At 41.4% G+C, this 21,214-nt stretch overlaps 1 protein-coding gene across 1 annotated transcript in view; it reads left to right on the top strand.

The window, feature by feature from the left end:
* The window catches only part of magi3b (membrane associated guanylate kinase, WW and PDZ domain containing 3b), a 131,221-nt gene that overhangs the window by 59,658 nt on the left and 50,349 nt on the right, over positions 1-21,214 (top strand). The window lies entirely within an intron of this gene.

Here is a 21,214-nt window from a genome sequence, read left to right as displayed (position 1 = left end):
CCCCATTGACCCATTACTATAACGCATCAGTCATATACATTATTTAAAATAGAAATTTTTATCGTTATCCATCCCATACTATCCCAGACATTGCTCACTCAGTTCATCTTGAATGTCCGTGTGTGGATTGTGGCTAGTCCCAGTCATTTGGGACTGGTGAGTCGGTTCCCTGACACCACCAGCAGGCCCACCCCGCCAGGCAAGCAGCCAAGGCAAGCGCAATTCTTCTCTTTCACCAGTAGCGTCTTCGCTGACCTCTGATCAGCTTACACACATGTTGTGGCTTCCAGAACAGTAGATCGGCTTGCATTCTGATAATTGCTTTCAAGCAATTTTTGCCTCGATTCTGGCTCAGCTCAGCACACCACTGTTGCTAGCACTTTGTAGTTCTTGATGACTCCTGAGCGCTACCCAGCCTAGCTCACCCAGCAGAGCGGCCCACGCCAGCCGCATTCCAGGAACCAGACCACCAACCCCCATTTTGTGTATTGACAGCAGTTTCATTGTAGCCACAATACATCCGAATTAGTTGTTGAATTCGTTATAATTCTTTAATAAAAATAAAAAGTCCAAGTTTCCTCTTGTACTAAACATCATCAAGCATGTAAAATTTATACATGTATTTATGGCAAGTTGTAAAATGTCTGAAGTCCTCTTGTTTGTGTTTAATACATTTAGAACACCATAAATCATGCTGTTTCTTCTAAATACTGTCTCAAACGTTCTCCAATTTTGATACTGTAAAATGTATATGATCGTATGCCGAGAAACATTTCTTGGGAGGAGCAATATGGCGGCCTCGCGACTTCAAAATCTTGGCCTATCGGCTATCCAGTCGTATATTCAGATCAGTGAGCAGAGCGAAGTTTTCAGAAGCAAGTTGGACTTAGCGAACTGGGAAAAACGGGCCACAGTGTTGAAGGACGCACCATCTATAAGGGGGGTGTACAATGCGTGAAAACTGGCTGCGTGTGCGTGCATGCTCCAAGTAGAGAAGTGTTGATTACACAACACAACACAACACAACACGTTAGCCCTTAATGATAATAGAAAGTTCTGGAATCTTTTCCTGCCCTTTAAGGACGTGATAATCCTTTTGTCACGTCGAATCCAAAGGAAATAAATGCAAGCGTGCCAGCACATAATTTGGCTTTTTGAACGGCGTGTGCCCTGGCATAAAAGGGCGGCCATTTCGCCAACCAAGCGCTTGATGTCCCCTCCCCACGCTAATGCTGTCCTGCCACGACACTGGCCCGGCTTCACTTCCATTATGCACGACCGAGCTTTATTGCATTACGTTTTTTTTTTTTTTTTTTTTTTTTTAGGCTAACACACTTAGCCAGCTTGTAGCATGCACGAGCTGGCCTCTCCCCCCACCCACACCACCTCCACTTCCACCCGACTTGGACTTGAATAATTCAAGGCAGGGGCATTAGGCCGGGAATGGAGGAGCTTAATCAAAGGCTACAGATTTAAGCGACACCCCCCAGCAGCGGGTTGTTGGCTTAAGCTTGGCCCGACACCCGCTTTAAAGAGGATGTTGTATTATCGGACCCTTTGCAGGATCGTGACGCAGTTGTGAAACCTCCTTCTTATGAATGTCATGAAGAGTGAGCACCCTAATGGGGATAAAGCAGCGCAGAAAATGGATGGATGAAGACGAAGCACGCGCGCACGCGACAAATCCGCTATGGGAAAGGATGGAAAATGACGTTTCGCTCCCGATTCGACGAGATGAACAGAATTAAGTGTTAGAAAAATAGTGAGCTGATCACTTATTCAGAATCAAACTTGTGCACCAGGCAACTTGTGAAATATTCAATTTCACGGCACACTTTAAAAGCGAAACGACAGCGGACTGTTAAAGTGATTCAAGTCGTAGAAAATGGAAGTGACGTTGAAAGAAACGTGTACTGTCACTTTTCCTTCAACTTGTCCTTCAACAGAGACACATTGTTGGATGAGTTTTAAGGCTTTTTTTTTTTATTTTTTTTTTTATTGGCTTTGTGTACCTTTGATTTAATCGGCATAAGCCAACTTTTTGAAAAAGAGAAGCACAGTGGCGCATTGGCTTGTTTTCCCCTTGAATTTCACACAAATCAAGGTTATTAATGAAAACAAATCAAATAACTAAAACTAAAAAAAAACATGTTAGAACTAAATTAAGTAAAAATAAGTGCTTACAAAACAAGTCAAGACACGTTCTGACACCCATACATGATTTTTTGTGGGAAACAATGCGCTCATCCACTGTGCCGTCCCTATAGAAAATCAATTCTTCTTAAATAACGAGGACATGATTTAAAAAAAAAAATAAAAATCCAGAAATATTAACTTCAAAATTAAATTTTGCAGAGGCAGTAACTGGTTAAATGATTTAATTATTAATGCAAATAACACGTTATAATCACTTAAGTGTCACACAAACATTGACATCAGCATAATCGAGTTCATAAAATTATGAATCGATATGCTCGAAAAGGAAAATCGCTTATCAATTATTCAATTTTTTATTTTTTTTTAACCCAGGCCTCGTAATACTAATTGTTACAGTTTTACTAATTTGAAGACAAAAGATTAGGTTTAATACTAAAATAAAAAAACTGACAGTATTGAAAGTGCCACCATTGCTATTTTTAGACACCCCAGGATACCGCATCACTGTAATATTGCCCAACTATGAAAAATTAAGCATTTTGGAGAACAATAAAAACTGATTCTCTCAAAAACAAAATAAAGTTCATTTTTTGACAGTGCAACCTCTTCAACATAGCAACAAACTGTGACCTTGGCAGGCACTTTTGATTTTTAATGTATTTTTTTTTATCTTAGCTTTTCCTTCGACATATCGTATTCCTCGATCTCTTTCCTCTTTTCTGCCTTGCGCCTTGTTTGCCTCCCAGTTGATGTTTGCTCTCTCTGCCTCCCTCACTTGCCTCCGTAAATGCATCCCGGCTCCCCTTCGGGGTCTAATCCTGTTGGGAGCGTTTCCGGGAAAGCGGATTATCTGTCGGAGCGGCATGATTTTTTTTTTTTTCTTTTTTCTTTTTGGCTGAAAGTTCACTTACACTTGATTAAATTAACTATTGTCCCACTCTCCGCGGCGTTCTCCTGGTGGGTATCGCTGTCGATAAATAAGCTGAGCGTTGAGCGTGTCATCCGAGAGGGTGGGCTATAGCGTCATGCAGGTGGGAAGGGTGGTCTTGATCCGCCGAGTGTTTTGACAGCTTGATTTATCCTGCCTTTGTGCTTCATCGCCGGAAAGCTTGAAGGTGGCCTCGCTGTCCTTTTTTTTTTTTTCCAGCACTCAATCCAGTCTATAATTTATAACGACATGTCAGCATCCCCCCGCTGCGGAAACATTCCAAGACCGAACAATTACAGTGTGTATGCGCGAGCGCGAGCGCGTGTGTACATAGTTAATTTGTGCTTTATAGCCCGTGCGTGACGTTGCGTGGTGCGGTCAATGAAGCCTGATCAGCTCAACATAACCTTGAAATGATGAAAGAGCCCCACCGAGGTTTCCCTACTCCCGACGAAGGCGATGTGAAATTCCCTTTGAAAGGAAATAATTAAAGCCGCTTTCTTGTTGTGTTTACGAAGGATAATTACCAGGCACGGCGATTTAGTCGACTGAAACAATCGCTGCTGTTATCTTGCACGAGTTGAGGGATTCGCGGGGGGGGGTTTGAGCACTTGTTGAGGTCCAAAGTTGACATCGAAGATCTTGTTCTATGTGGAAATGCCACTGAAAATTCCGATGACGAATACATGCACCGTTTGTTGTTCTCCTGTTGCAGTCGTTTTATAAACGCCACACATCTCCACGTTCCAGTTTTCTCTCTGCCCCAGTCTCGTCTCAGTCGTCTTTTTGCCAACGTGCCGTGAAGTAAATAAAAGAGACCCTTTTCCACCTGTATTGTTGTTGATTGATGGCGTGTCTCGTTGCGGCTGATGCCTTCAATGCGGCTGTTTTTTGGGGGGGGGTTTTGCAGTTCCCTGCGGCGTTGTTTGGAAGTAGAAGACTGACACAACATTGTGAACGTTGAGGACTTTATTTAGTTTTGTGGGAGGGTCAGCTTCCAGTATTAGGCTCTCGGTATGGTGCAGCGTCATTCTTAATATTAATAATTCTTTTTTTTTCCCCTGGTCTAATAATGTTTGCCTGTTATGTTCATACCCTCCGCCATAATGTCCGTTTTCTCATTTCTTAAGTGGTCAGAATGAAGTGTTACTTGGTGAGGTATTTAGGTCAGTGCACTGATACAATTTGGCTCAAATGCTTGTTTTGCCGTCCTATTTTTATATTACTGCAAGAAAACGGGAGGCAATGAGGAGTGGTTTTATATACCGCATATAATATCAATGCCATCTATTATTTATATTGTAATAGTGAGATTTGTGTGTACGGTTGTTTGTGTAGTCTTGGCGTGAAGTCACTGTTGCTATAGTAACAATGGAAGGGGATTGCAAGTAAGCAATTATCAGTAGAGCAATCAAACAGAATAAAACAAGACGTAAAGTGTGTGTGCGTGTTTGTGTGTGTACGCCTTTCATGCTTGGCATCTGGAAGCCGTAGCGCAGTGGTATCCAAACTGCAGCCCGAGGGACCAATTGCAGCCCGCCATACGTTTTTACCAGGGGGTGTCAGCTGATTTAAATTTTTTAATCGTAATTAATCGCATAACTTCAAATAGTTAACTCACGATTAATCGCAAATTTTTAAATGCCCTAAATGTACAATAAAATATTTTTTTTCTAAATTTTCCTACTCGTGCTAACAAAAGTGTGGACAAAATGTTAAACTAGTAGAAATATGGCTTTTGTCTTTTTAGTCACTGATACAGTAATTTAATTTCATAATAATTCCTAAAATTGAGGTGAAATTAAAAAGATGTACTGTCCTGTAAAAAAAATGGATGCGATATTTATGTTTTTTTCTGCCACTAGATGGCATAATTGCATTTGTAAGACGTTAGTGACAACTCAGTGTATTTTTCTTTTATATTAAGATCTTTAACATAAAGTAACTTGTGAAATTCTAAAAACTTGACCCCAGTCTACACAAATATTTGCATTATTAATAAACTTATTACTGCTAAATTTTGACATAGATGTGTCTGCTGCGTTGTGACTGGAATTCCCCCAGTACAGGCTTTCAAAGTGAGGGGCGGTCATTAATCGCGCATAAAAAAAAAATTGGGGCATTAAAGGAACTTTGAATTAACTAAAAAAATTAACACACTAATTTTGCCAGCCCTAGATTTTACTAATCTGCGACTGTCATGACTGGGTCATGCAAGGGTTATGTTGGGTCATGGCCATGTGGTCAAGTGTCTGTTTTGAACTGATGTAACCAGCATATAGTTTCAACTGGCAAGACGCTATGTGATGTCAGGAATCTTTAATGTCTTTATGTGGTCAACAGCCAAACAGATAATTCCATGTCAGTCCTGTTATCCACATGTCTAGCCACAGCCAATCACATTGATTCGCTGTCGATATAAGCTTGTCTGAAAAGGTGTGTGTTTTGTTCGGATTATTACCTCTGTTCCTCTGTGGAACTCCACCACCCAAGTTAGCTTAGCATCTCGTGATTCTTGATACATTCTCGTTGTTTCTCGTCTAGTCAAATTTGTTCCACACCTCTCGATGTTATGCGAAAAAAGAGTTAGTCTTATTTGTGTCTGCGTTTTGGGATCCAACCTCAGCACATAACAGCGACAAATAGTTAAAAAAAATTTTTTTTTTTTTTTTTTTAGCAACCTATGCATATACGTACAGTATGTGTGTATATTTGCTTGGTATTGGTTTTAGCATTTTTAATTAATGAAAGGTGCAGAATGTCAAAAGTGCAGAATTATTTTATTCTGTATGCCTCCCTCGGAGGAAAAAAAAGTTTGGGTACCCTTTTCGTACTGAGCGTGTTACATAATGATGTGTCTGCGTGCGAGATGAGGTTCTTGCTTTGGCACACCTGAGGTCGAGTGTCTTGTAGGATCAGCGTATCAGCGGCGGCTGGATTTGACGTGCGTGCCTTGTGGAACGGGCCATGTGGACAGTAAAACAACAGATTCTGCTGTTGCGGTCAGTAGCCACTGGTTTGGTTTGGGGGGGGTTATGTAAACACGATGTTTATCACCCTGCTGTTCAACCTCCCCATCATCAAATTTGAGTAAATATCATAATTGTGCAGAGATTGCATGAGAGTAGCACAAAATGATTGGTCTTTTGTGCTAAAATGCCACACAAAATGATCACGTAATTATTTTTGGCAGTCATGGCAATTTTCCGTAATTGTTCAATCAATACAAACAAGAAGCTCATGGTAATTCATCTTGTTTTCTTTAATCAGGACGAAAATGCCATTTGAGCATTTTCGCTAATGATGGATAATAAGTGACAATCAAGTGGAAATTTGATTCATCTTTCTTTCAGATTACGGTACTTAATCAAAACAGCAAGTACAAAGTTGTTTTGGGGCTGAATTACATGAACCGCTGTTTCCTAACCTTTATCGAGCCGACAAGGCAGCCATTTTACATTGGAAATACTGTAGGAAAAAAAAAAGCTGATTTTGTCTTAATTTACTCACAATTAAACTTAATTCTGCTCTGTGTGAAATCTTTGCCTGTTTCATTGAACACAATTCTGATGCTTGCAGGAAGCCATGATTTATGTGCAAGAGCATGTAATTGTTCTGCCTGTTATTGTACAACGTTGGCGTAGATGAACATAAACGTATTGTATAATGTCATCTAATTTAATTAAATAGTAAATTGTTTTTGAACAATTTTTTGCTGGATGCACAGATTAGCCTTAGCTAACAGTGCTAGCTTGTGATAGCTGCTACATAGTTGCTTAGGGAATTTTCTATGAAGTGCTGCCTCTGCGAGTGAAAATGCTTTTACTCTGAACTCCCACATATTTGGAGTTCAATCAACATTTAGAAATAGTCCTTTTCGTACATTTTTTTTTCTTTCACTTTTGTCAAGCAACTGTCGAAGGTTAGGACCATCTAATAGAAAAAAACGTGGTCCTTAACTGCCCTCTTGTGGAATCTATAGGCAATTACAGTGCAGGATACATTTTTAATGGGTGGGGGGTTTTGGACGTCAATCTATGGTATTTGCTTCGCGATTCATGGCAGGGTCTTGAACCCCCCCACCCACCATTATGGTCTTTGCTTCCTCATCGTCATGGTAACGGAAGCCGGACTTGCCATTGAACCAGCAGTATATGGGGCGTGTTCTTGATCCTTGTTTTTTTTTTTTTTTTTTGACAAAAGCAAGTTATATATTTACAACACCTTGGAATTGTTTTCAACTGTGATTTAAAAGGAAAAAAAACCCAAAAACCTATAACCGGACTACACTCATCAAGTATCTTTCCCGAGACATGCGCTCACGTGTCACGTCCAAGCTTGATGTCGCGCTTGTTTGGCACCTGATCCGCATCCGAGTCAGTGCCACATCTCCATCTTTGCAGCGAACGATCCGTATGCGCCATTATTAACGGGTCAAGGCGCACACCTGAGCCAGGCTGTCATGGCCGCCCGTGTTCCTCCTCTTTCCCTTCATTCCTCCAGCCTTGACAGTATTCTTCCCTCTCAGGGGGCGCTAACGCTCCCCTAAGCCGCAGAGGTGTCAACGTCCACTACGCCGCGGCCAGTGCGTGTCCAAACGGATCGAGTCTTTGTATTCTCTGGCGAGTTTGGAGACTCTACCCTGTGTGGCCTCGTGTCAACCCCGCACCTGATAAATGCCTGATTTTCAGGTGTGGTGTCTTTCACAGATAAATAAAAGTACGGAAGAGGATTAGGGCCAGTGAAGAGAGAGAAAAAAAAAGTTTGGCAGGATTCTCACTTTTTTCTCAGAATTATCACTTTAAAGTCAGAATAACATGGAATAGCCAGATGATCCATCTGGTACCTCTCCACAGTAATTTTGTCGGGACGAGGCGGGACATTCTGTACAATAATTCGAGCTGATTGGACGATGCGGCATTCTACACGTTTGTTTTAACCAATCACGACCACGGGTGAAAATTTCATGTTTGTTCCTGTCGAAGGGGGGAAAAAGCACGAACATCTTACCAGCTAGAAATCCACGAAGCGCCTCTCGCTGTTCAACAATCAACAAGGTAACGGTGAGTCTTTCTGCGAGAACAGAATTAATTGTAGCGTCCGTTCGTCCGTGTTAGGTTTGTTTGTTAGGTCCAGCTAAACTTTTTTTTCCCTCTTCACTGGCCGTAATCCTCTTCCGTAAAAAAGTAAATCATTTATGATTTGAAAAATCCTTGTGTGTACTGTGTACCGGCCAATCCTGATAACTAACAATGAACCAAACCAACAAAACGGTGATCAAAAATCTTGCCTTGGCTTTTTTCAAGCTTGGCTGCGGTAATAGCCTTTTTTTTTTTTGAGGGCATCATGGCTTTACGAGTATAAAATGACTGAAAGTACAATCGGGGTGAAAAGATGGATTACATCATCCGGACTTTCAAGTCCAATTACTGTTTGCAGCGACTCTCCTTCATGATGAATAATGTGCTTTTATTCCATTCGGTAATAGAAGGTCTCAGTGTTTGCCTTGCGGTGCTCCGGTTTTCAGTTTTTTGTTTTTTTTAACCAAAACCGGCGAGCTTGTGCAGCCGTGACCGCTCTCCGTGAAAAGCCAGAAAAATGGAACGGAATTTAATTTGCTGTATTTACCGCATGGCGTCCGCGCGGCCTGCGAGGCACCAGCGGAGTTGATAACCACTCGGCTGCCGAATGGGACGATCCCGCCTGCACAACTCCCATGGCCTTTTCGCCTATTAGGAGTGTGGCAGGGTGCATTTCTATCTGTTTCCCAGCAGACTCCTCAACTGGAAGCGGCACTTAGAGCCGATAAGGCTCCGTGATGGACTTGAGCAGTTCATCCCTGAATGAGGATACACTAAAACGTATTTGCCTTATGAGCGGCCGGCTTTCTGCTAGTGTGAGAATGGAGCCGTTCTCTTCGTTGGTTTCGTTGTTACAAATTGATCCGCGGTCTCTGTCAGGCAGCGGGATTATAAGAAAGGGATTAAGATCGTGCACCGCGATTTACTGGAATGTCCTTCAGTCGCCATGGCGCTCTTTGATGAGCTCCTGAATGAGCCGGTTGTCAATTACTGCAGAGCAAAAGTCTAGGTCAGGGATGGGACCTCCATTTTAGGACTATGCTCTTCTCAAGTCGATGTGAAATGCTCTTTTGAATAAGGACAAAATATGTGTATAATGTATTTGTCTATTTGAGCTAATGTAACCAGTGTACTTGTGAGATAGTTGAAGTGACTTAGGTTAAAATCCTTCATGGCTGATAGCGTCTGTAAGCAAGTTAGGCAGTGTTTAAATTGGATGAACATATTTTATTTCACCTGAAAGACAATTTTCTTTGAGAAGCCAGGATATGCTCTAATGGTGAACATTATTATTACAACTTGAAGGGGAAGTCAAACCAAAAAAAAAGAAAAAAATTGACAACATATTATATGTGACCTCACTAGTCTAAACATGACACTTCGATCAATATTACATTTGTGGAATTAAACAGCAATATCCAACAGTTTTTAATCCATCTCAGGGGGCAGCCATTTTGCCTCTTGCTGTCGACTGAAGATGACATCACAGTTGCTCGGGTCTCAGGTACCAACCGATCACAGCCCAGCTGCAGAAAACAGGTGAGCTCTGATTGGTCATGGGAGATGGATAAAAATGGCTGGATTTTGCTTCATAACTCGTCTTCCAAAAATATAATATTAATCAGAATGTCACGTTTGGACTAACCCATCACCGTGTGTTCTTATGGGTTAAGGTTGACTTCCCCTTTAAGACTGCTCAACTTGAAATAAACATTTTCATTTTCAAAAAATGAATCAAGCGCCACTGTGCGTGTGGCTCCATGCGGCCCAGTTGCCTTATGTCCTTTGTGGTAATGACACAATTGTACTGTGGTGGCTTTACAATAAGTGATAATTCATAAAAAAAATTTAAAAAAATCAAGGTAATTTGTGTAGCCACCTTCATGCATGAAAACTGATCATGTACACAAACTGGCAAGTGTTGAAGACGTTTCTCCACAACCAACCGGCTCGAGCCTTAATCTGCATTGTGTGAACTCATTTGGCACGAGCGCTCATTTATTTGTAATAGTCCTGCATTCATAATGTGTGTGTGTGTGTGTGTGTGTGCGCGGTAAACATCTGTGCCCAGCGCTCTCACTCAGTGCATGATGCACTTTCCCAAGATGCCCCCACAATGCTCTCTGCTCACTCAAGAATAAAGCGCGCACGATAGCGGCATTTCGCGTAGCACGGAAATGACGAGTCGCCAAAGTAAAAAAAAACAAAAACAAAAAAAAAACACGTGAAAGGGAGCTGGTAGCCCCGGGAGGAGGATTAGGCAGTGAGCTTGCACCTTTTGTTCCCCGTTGAGTCTTTCGTGATGGCAAACAAATGCAGCCTCACTTGTCATTTAGTCCAGACCTCCACTTACTTGAAGTGGCGGCAAAGTGTAAACAAGAGTACTCCACAAAGGATTAGGCTTGGAATAATAATGCTAATGTACAGTGTATCAAGGTGGAGACGTTAGAGCAGTCTTTGTTGGCGGAACTGAATCCCATCAGTTTCATATGTGCTACTCAGGGGAGCTGATACAATGAAAACAACAGAGGACCCAGAAATGAACCCTGTGGAACACCATACATTCCGTTCTACATATGAATTCATATTGCACATATTTGTCCAACCGCTACTTTTTATGCTCAACATAGTTAGTATGAAGGAATTACAATAATAAAGAAATCACACGGCGTACCATCACAACCGCCACAAGTCGACTAGTGAGTGCACCAAATTTACTGCAGCACGGCTAGGGCCAAAATATTTTGAGTGATCACCTGCAGCGAAATGCTGACCAAGTGGGACATATCGTCACGAATCGTTTAAGCCAGCTGTGTGTCTTGACCCTGTGTAGTCTGCCATCTTGTGGTGAATGGTGATATTACAACTTAAAGTTACAGTCACATATTATGCATATTCACAGATTTCTTTTTCTTTTTTTCAATATTTTTTTCACGTTTACTTAATGAGAATTTTATTTTCCCCATTTCCCCTTAAATTTTTGTGGAACATGTTAATTAAGAATAGAATATTTTGGATTTGTAAATCGTACCCCTCCCCAATAAATAATAAATAACTAAATAAATAAAGTTTTTATTTCTTTCTCTTTATAATAATCTGCCGAGTGAGACGTCTGCTGTCTCCCAAAACGGCGGGGACGAGCGTGTCGCCGTCACCATCAGCCTCTCAAAAAACGTCTCACCTGGAGCCAAATAGGAAGCGGGGAGATTTTCCCCCGCTTCCTGCGCGATAGCCGCCACAGACGGGCCCTTTGTAGTTTGATCCCGAGATAAAACGCGGTATATTCGTCTTATCGCTCCCTCGCCGCTGGCCGGATTAATGGCGAAGCGCCTCGCGACAGCCATCTTCGGTTAGCAATGACTCAGCCTTCCCTTTTTTTTTTTTTTTTTTTTTTGCAGACTCATTAAACATCAAACAGAATGCCCAATGACGACAGGGGTGCGTTATGTAATGGAATATAGAATATTGGGAAATCAAGTAAAAAATAAAACGTAGAATGTATGTGTTCATTTTATTTTAGGATTTTGCTCAATATGTAACATAAATATTCATAATTATACTCCTTGAATAGCAGGTGCAGTTTTGAATTGAAAGACGTTTGTAGTGCGTGTTTAGGTGTGTGGATGCTTTTCACACGCGTGTAAGGTGGCCCTGGTGCATGATGGGAATCAGGGCCGCGCCATTACATGTACATGACGGCAGCGGGGAGGTTTTTTGTCGCCGCGTTGCTCGGCTTCCACCTCATTTCGGCGTCTAATGCGGTTCCTGTCTCTGACTCACACGTTCAATAATTAAAGTGCGCTTGTACTTGGCAATAAAAGAAGAATGTAGGAAAAAAAAAAACAAAAAAAAACAAAACACGGCTTCACTTTTACGCAGACCCGTCATGGCGACAAGCTCGGGATCAAGAGGACCCGCCCACAAACAGCACATCTCACTTGAGGTGTGCTTGTTTTTGTCTTGCTTATATTTGTGTACAGTAGTTGTTCATGTAGAACAGGGAAAGCGTGAAGACGGTTAAGGATGGTATTGCAGTACAGTGGACCCCCACAAACTTGCAGTTCGGCACCCGTGCATTGGAATATGCTGCAAAACGGAAACAAATAGAAACATACTTTTTTTCCTGATGAAAGAAGAGACTTTAATCTTTCTTTTGATAGGTTCCATGCCTTTATAGCAATCGAACACAATATTCTGTGGGCCTTGCAAAATCAGTCAAAATCCATTAAAACATCCGGAAGCGAACGGGATTGCGAAATGTGAAAATGGCGGCGAGTGAATGAGTTAAGACAACCTCTGATCTGATGTCGTAATTTTGTTGAGTTTGTGTAATGCGACCTTTACCTTTGTGCAGTCAAGGTCGTGCCGCCATCTCCTCAGCGCTGATGGATGGATGGAGCGGTGTTGGGGTAGCATATGGTTAGTTAACTTTAATGCAGAAGCAGATGTCTCACTGCGCCTCTTTGTAAAATCACCCGGCTGGAAATGTGCCATGCTACACTTACCTCAGCAAAGGAAAACGTGCAGTCTTTGTTGTCCAAGGGGTCGGATGGTTGGCTCTGACTTGCATGTCAGCTCACTTGTCATTAGTTGCTTTTTTTATTTTGATTTTTTCTAGCAGTATCACTAAACATGAATGTAACTATGCAGCTTTTTACCCTTTCATACTGTTAATTTTTCATGCATGTAGTACGTTCTGACTAATTGTCTACTGAACTACTGATCATTTCTAAAAGTACTGAAAGCTTCATCGATGTTCCAAAGAAAAGGAACAGTGTTTTTCTGTTTGTTTGTGTGTTTTTTGTTTTACAAGGTTTAAAAAAAACAAAAAACAAAAAAAACAACTTGTCTGACTGTAATGTGGTGGTAACATAGACAGTGGACACTGTGGACACTGGCAAGCTCCCTCTTAAATTAACACTGTTACCACTGTTATTCTATTAAAAATGCACATATTTATAGTATGTAGCGTTTCACAGTTTTAAGATTCTCATCCTTACCAACATTTTCCTTGATTCTAACACACTCTGGGTGAAAAAAAAAGCTAAAATTGTATTCCTCAATTTTGACTTGGAACGGCCTCAGTGTACATAAATAAATTATGTACCGTCCGTAGAAAATAATGTCATTTTAAAATATTTTCATTAGGGATGGGCTTGTAATTATCACTGTCAGTCTTACCTGGCCAGTCTTATTACAAGGTATTGGTACTGAGGACTGTAGCCGATATCAGTATCGGCCGCCATGTTGTGGCCATCTCCCGATCAGGCACGAGAAATGGGAAATTGCTATTAAATTCAAGCAATTTTAAATAAAAAATCATGATCTGTCTTTTTTTGTGTAAATTTTATGTATCAAAAATACGAGTGGTACCAATAATTGGTATCGCTATTGGGATGTAACAATATCCAAAAAGAAGCTCACGATACGATAATTATCACGATATTGTAGGGAGGTTGGCGATATTCAAAAAAGGTCACAATATTGTAAAAAAAAAACAAAAAAAAACTCATACTAAAAAAAAATCAATGCTATGTTATTATTATTATGATTATTATTATTATTGTTATTATTATGTTATATTGTTAATCCACGCACACAATCCACACTTATTGACAGGCATATTACATTCCCCTTCATCGACAATTAGTGTAGATTTTAAAACATAGAGGGTCAAAACATCCCTAATGAAATTAAATTGCACTAAAAAACTAGCCATGAGAGGGTGCAAGAACTGCACAAATGAAAATCAACCTGACTTGTTATTTTTTTAACAGCTGTTTTGCATTTAAATATTGTGAACATGACGACGACGATATTGTGGCAGTTTTAATATCACGATATTGCGCTTATCGTTACATCCCTATTGGTGATTCCTGAAAAGTTGAGTTCTTGTACTGGTATTGGTGTGGGGGGGGAAAAAAAAAAGCATCCGTAGGCTAATTTCCATGTTTGTGTATTTTTGGTCACTTTAGGGAAAAAAATAATAATCTGTTTTGAAAGAGTAACATTTAGCTTTTTTTTTTTTTTTTTAAATTGATGTCAAAATGGGTTAAATGGTTAAGCTGCTTATTTAGACTTAAAAACAACAACAACAACAAAATCAAACGAGGTAAAATGAAATGAGCAGAGGGTGATTTAGAGCGTGCGGGACGACTGCCAGTTCGTTTTTATCGGGCAGTCGAGCGCGGACGGCAGTCCGCCATCACGTGCCGCTTACATAAGTGAAGAGAATCCATCCGACGGTCCTGCGTGAGGTGTGAGATTATAAACGAGGCTTATGGCGCTCTTCACCGACCCCTCCACCACCACCACCACCTCCCCTGAGCCGAGGCTCGTTGCAGCGCGCTTGTCACTCAAAAAGCGGCCCGGGGCGGTTTTTGTCCCCAAAGATGGCCACGGTCAGCCGCGGGGGGGGTGAAACCGCGTTGGAGGAGGTGTGAGCGGGATCCCAGGGGCTGAGAGGAGAGCCCGGCGAGCAGGATGTCACTGAGTCATGCGGCCTGCGGTGGTTGGTTGTCGGCCAAGCATTTACCTGCACGGCATTCGGGGTAAAGTAGCGCATTAGGGGGAAGGGATTTAAAAGCCAACTGTGTACGAGTTTGATTGGAAGATTTGGATGCATGCGATGTTGATGTTGGGCTCATTTTGGGTTATGTTTTTCAATCTAAATATAGGCTACATGAGCATGTTCTCACTGACTTTGAGATGTTTTTATTTTTTATTTATTTAGTGACTGTTTGAGAGAATGTTAACCTGGCAAGAGCCAGATTGATAATTGAGATTCACTCAAGAGAGTTCTCCACAATATCAATCTGGAACTGCTCCACGGTGATTTGCTTGGGAAAGGCGGGACATTCTGTACAATACTTCGAGCTGATTGGACAATGCGGCATCCTGCGCATGTTTGTTTTGACCAATTACGGTAACGGATGAAAACGTCGTTTTTGGTCTCGTCTTAAGACCAAAAAAAAACCAACAACATCTTTACCAGATAAAAATGCACAAAGCGCCTCTCGCTGTTCAACATTCAACAAGGAAAAATTGCTGCGTCCATTCGTCCATGTTAGATTAGCTTGTTTCCTACGGTGTGGGCACTTCCTGGTTTCGTCACAGCCGCATATCCCGCCCTCAAACACAATGTGTCGCCTTGTGATTGGTCCGAACCACCAGTGGATCGAATCGGTGGAAATGGTACAAGATGTATTGTCGGGAGTTTGTGAACTCACAAATACCGCGAGAATTCAGAATGGAGCTACATTTTGTAGCCACTTTTATTTCTTGCAACATCTCCTTCATTGTTCATACTTTGCAGACCTGAAATCCGAATGTAATTCTAGCCAGTCAGACGCTTGAAGACAGTTATGGTAGAAACTGGGAATCTGGACTGATCTGTCAGCTTAACACATTCACTGCCATAGACGGCTTTAGACGTCAAAGATTCATTTTTTTCCTGCACACGCAATAAAACAATGTGCAAAAAAGCTTTTTCGTTATGCATCAACTTGGTATTAAAGCAACAACAGTAAATTGCAGCGTTTACTACACATAGTTTAAAAAAACAACAACTTTTGTGTAGTCTCCAAGAATATTCAAAACATGCGGACATCCAACTTTAACACATTCACTGCCATAGACGGTTTTAGACGTCAAAGATTTTTTTTTTTGTCCTGGACTGGCAGTGAATGAGTTAATATCACTCTTGGAGAATAAAATGAATCAAACAAAAACTATTTTAAAACAACAACAACATGGCATTATAAAACAACATTTTTTTTATTTTGCTGCTTGAACTGAGTTTTGGATCATTTCCACCCATGAAATGTTCCAAAAAGTCAATATTCAGTGACCTAAACGCACTTTGCGTGTTTGAAAAAGGTCAAAGAACATTGAACAATTTCTTTAAAAAAAAAAAAAAAAAAAAAAAAGAATGTGTTCTTTTGTCTTTCCCTGTATTTCAACAGACACGCATAACCTAGGTGTGCATTCAGCCTTCTTTTCTCGGTGTGTTATGCAAATTGGTCAGGATTCCTTTCCACGGTCTGCCCCTTCCCCCCCCCCCCCCCCCCCCCAACGACAACCAGTGCGTCGCTGCAAGCTGCTGCAGGACCTGATGACATATTCCCTTGACGCCGCGGACGCTTAATTAAGTGACAGGCAGATGACTCAGATAATGAACACCCGGTGGGACGTCGCGCAAGCTGGAAGGGGAGAATTCCTCAGACTCGTGACGTAATGGACGCCATGCTCACTTTTTCCACACTATATTTGATGCCGTTTGCGGAATCACATTTGCAGAATGAAAAACATCTGGCTCAGTAATAGGGAGAGGACGAAACAATGTTATTTCCGTCAGATGTACGTATGTGGACCCAAACTCTATTATGTAATGCTTCCCTCTTGGTTTAAAACCGTATGCGTATGCTTCCAGCCTCAGAGGCATAAGCTACAAACGGCTTCAGCTATCTGACGGCCACAACAGTCCATTGAGGCACTGTCAGTGGAAAAATGAGGCCTGGTACAATAGCGGCGTTATCCGCGGGGGGGGGGGACGAGCGGGTCCACTCGAGTGATGTGACAGCCTCACTAACGGTCCCTGACAGGGCACTGCCAACACGGCAACAATAACAACATACTACGCCTGCGCTGCAGCAACACATTCGGCAGTGCAGTTTGTGTGTGAATTGCTGTTTTATTTTTTATTTTTTTTGTCAAGCGGGCATGCAAGTGCCACTTGTGACGACTAACGGCTGGCGGCTCGTCATCGCAAGAGTCGCCACGTTGGACGAAGGACCATGTGTCGACAAGTGAAAGTGATGCTCTGTGTTTGGATAGCTACTTATTGATCATTTTTAACAGCTCCGCCCCTGGAAAATCAGACTTAAATGGCAAAGTTACCCAATTTTTTTTTTCCTCGTTACAAAAATATCCCCCATTGAAAAGCACTGAAGAAGACATTTTGGACTCCATTTTAATACTTGTCCACCAGATGGCGTTTATGCTTTCCCATTCAAAGCATGGAGCAGAATTTCCTCGATATTCAGCATTTTCATGAATATTGGCATCGACGTTTTTTATTTATTTTTATTTTTTTAATTATTATTATTAAATCTGACTGCCAATAGTAGATCAATTTAAAACTGTTAACTTCAGTGAAATATTTATTTAATTTTCTGTTAACTTTGTAAGAGATGCTGTTGACCCTGGACACGAATTGCATGTCCTGTTTTTGTTTGAAATTTAAACTAAGTAAAAATTATCATATTTTGAAATTTTCGAAAATTTTATTTACCAATTACTGTACAACATAATAGGAAGGTATTCAACATAATAGGAAGGTATTTAAGTTTTCATTTAACTTTTCAAAATATGCTGATGAACCGAGGAGCTCCCTGAAGTTTTTGTTTGCATTTTCAAACAAAGATGTCTATTGTCTAAGATAAAAAAAAAAAAAAATTAAAAAAATGTAACCATTTTTGTAGTTCTAAAAAGTTGTTCAATAAACATATGCTTAAAGACGCTTCAACAAAATTAAGAATTGTAGTTTGTATATTTATTTAATATTATTTTGAGGCAAATATTTGACCTTTTATCGAAATTAAATATCGGCTCCAAATATCAGTTATCGGCCTCATGAACTACTAATACTCAGCATCGGTATCAGCCCTGAAAAAAAACATGGCTGTACTGAAAATGGATGGATGTCTGCACAAATATTTGTAGCTAGTTTTCATGAGTGTCCGACAGTCTTCAATCGTTTGTCCGCAATTTGAAATTTGAATCAAAGATGAACAGCATCGCAGCCTCATATACTTTATATTGACTGGTTATATCGATTAACATATGGCTAAAAAGTGAAGCGTGGAGAGTATTTGTCACAGAGATGAATGAGTATCGTCAATGATTTGGACAGCCTCTCAAATATGAAAAAAAATCTCTTATTTCTCTTTTTTTTTTTTCAACTTGCCCACAAAAAAAAAAAATCAGCTTTTATAGAGCAAATAACTTTGATAGCATCCAAATTTAATACACCATGTTTGGAGCGCGGGAGAATCAGGGTGGTGTTGTGCAAGCAGTTAATATGTTTGCAACACTTGTTTTTAACTTCTTCCCCTCGCGACTTTCTCCTGACAGTTCCATCGTATTTCATCACGCTCAGATCAAATTCACACATCCTCGTTTATGGCAATATTTATGGATCGCATACTGGAGAGAAATACCCAAAGGTGCGACGGACTTTATTCAGTGAGATGTAAAATGTTTCAGTCGAAAGAGTTTTCTGCCTTGTACTGACTTTTCTAACGTGTCCATTGAGGATGTCGAGACTGACGTGGTTTTCCTGACACACGTTTAACCTCGCCACTCGAGGGACGGTAGCGCAAGCCGGCAAACACGGATCAAAGTGCTGAGCTTCACATCAAGCCTATCCAAAGAGTTGTTGTTTTTTTCCGCATCAGGGTACATCCGGAAAGGGCGCTCGGAGACGTGGAAATTCGACCAATTTGAAGCGGACTTTTGTAGGAAGTCCCCCGATGAAAGCGTTGAGTTCAAATAGCTTCGTTTCCCCACATCAACTCCCACGTGTGCCAGCTGAATCGGAACAAAGAGGAACATTTCTGGGCCAGCTTTACGATGTAGTTGCCAGATTGAGCCTCAGTTCTTTTTTTTTTTTTTGTCGGCTTGACCAGCTGTGATGACGGCCCTCCGCGGGGAACCGGGCGGCGCTCTTGTATCTCGCGAGGGGGGGGGGGCGGCGGCGACTTCTGAAGCCCGCGGACGTGAGGGCTATTTCAACGACGTCGGAAATTTGGATCCGGAGCTTCTTTAGAGTGCAAAATAATAGGATTGCCGCCACAATAATGGCCTGTTTTTTTTTGGGTTTTCTGTCGCGAGATGAGGAGCGGCAAAGAGGATTTTGAGGGGCTGAGAAAGCTCACAGAACTATTCCCGGAGCTCATCATTATTCCATCTGCCCTCCATGGCTGTGTTTTCATCAGCGCGTACACTACATCTACAGTAGCAAGATCTCGTCTTAAGTTCCTGCTGCGATGCGTTCACGTCATCGCCGAGCGGTCCTGCTGAGCTACGTTTGGTCTGAAAAGAGGAAAAAAAGAATGGCGTTGAGACATCCCTATAAAGTGCAGCGCTTCAAAGGCGACTGTCTCCCTCCTGTCAAGAGACGCCGAAACAGGCCAAGCAAGGCGCCGCAGATCTCCTCCTGTTTTGCAAACTCCTCGTGACGATTTTTCAGAGAAAGATTCGCTTTCTTCTTCGACGAGTCAGAAGCCTCCGCCTGCCTGCCCGCCGCCGCCTCGCAAATCTTTTTTGCGGCAACTGGCTTTGTTTTGGAAAAAGTCCCATGCAGTTTGCTTCACGTGGTTCAGCTTATTGATCTCGAGTTTCGTGAAGGCAAAAGTGAAGTGCTCCGTCATCAGTATTAACCCGATTTAGATGTAGGCGAAGGGTTAGGTTTAGGATTGGAGTAGGGTTAGGCCTAAGGATTAGATTTGGTTTAGAGGCATTCTGTTTTGCGACAATAATTGGGGTTTATGATTGCGGTTAGGGTTCGGGGATCAGGATTATACGAGAAGGTTTCGGGTCAAAGTTTTAGGACTAAGGTTCAGGACTAGTAAATGGGTGAGGATCATGGTTAATGGTTAACATTACAGTTTTGGGCTTGGGTTAGAGTTTGGTCTTATGATTATCGTTAAGTCTATTTCAAAACATCCCATTAGACTTGTGGTCAGGGTTAAAATTACAGGTTATGGTTTGGTTTAGAGTTTATGGTCAGGGTTGGTTTTGTTATTGGGGTTACGGAGTCTCAAGGGGAAGTCAACACCCCCCCCCAATTAAAAAAAAAAAAAAAAAGCAGCAAAAAACAAGATCCGTGGGCGGCCATTTTGCCACGTGCGGTCGACTGAAGATGACATCAAATAGATGAGTTGTGATTGGCCGTTGCCTGTGATTGGTCGTTACCTGAGCCCCGAGCATCACTGATGTCATCTTCAGTCGACAACAAGTGGCAAAATGGCCGCCCCCCTGAGACGGATAAAAACGGCTGGGTTTTGCTTCATAACTCATATTCCACAAATGTAATATTAATCAGAATGCCATGTTTAGAATAGTGAGATCACATATAACATATTAAGAAATGTTTAAGGTTGACTTCAACTTTAAGGATAAGGTACAGTAAGAGGTTAAAGTCAATTTGTAAAGGGTTCCAAAGTGTCCCAAACCAAACTAACGTAAATGTTTTTTATTCAACTGAAAAAAAAAGACATTGGTTTGTTCCCTGGTAAAAGAAAATTACTAATTTTCCAATTTCTGACACCGGAGGGCCAGACAAGAGTCAGTGCATGTTTCATTAGCATTAGCGCTGGTGCTAATGTTACTGTTTGGAGTTGTTTTATTGTGCTTATACAAACTAAAACTGTGGTATTTATCAGCAAATACTGTGCAGTATCACCACTCAGAAGATGAAAATGTAGCAAGCAAGTTTGTTCTATATTTTTGCATCCCCCGTCATCCTTTAGCGTATCATATTGAATACAAAGTTTGAGTTTCATCATGTGACATTTTGTCCTCACTCTCCAATTCCTCTCGGTGAGCAAATGAAAAGGAAAGAACAGGTGGCCACGAGTAGAAACGTCATGTCTCATTTTGACTTGATCCAATCGGAAGCGCCATCACGATTAACCAAGGAACATTTTTTTAACGAGATTAGCGGCCATTTGATGACTAAAAGAGACAATTTCACATGACCTACATGTATTTTGGATGTATCAATTTTCTCCTGAATCACATTGTCTCTGTTTGGTATCATCCAGTTTTCATGCATCAGTTCATCATTTTAGAAGAACTGCATTGAATTTTCAATTAGGAGAGCCATGCAGAAAGGAATATGATATCACTGATTCAATAGTGTGATCTTTAACACCGTTGATGCGTTGATGGGACGACAAGGCCCGGATTGATTTCTCTTTTGGCCGTGAACTCTTTTTCCGAGGGAGCGTCGTCCTGTTGTATTGACCCGTTTTATGTCCGTCTC

The sequence above is a fragment of the Festucalex cinctus genome, chromosome 8 (genome assembly GCF_051991245.1).
Source record: "Festucalex cinctus isolate MCC-2025b chromosome 8, RoL_Fcin_1.0, whole genome shotgun sequence".
Classification (NCBI taxonomy): Eukaryota; Metazoa; Chordata; class Actinopteri; order Syngnathiformes; family Syngnathidae; genus Festucalex; species Festucalex cinctus.
This window is presented reverse-complemented; position numbering and strand designations above follow the sequence as displayed.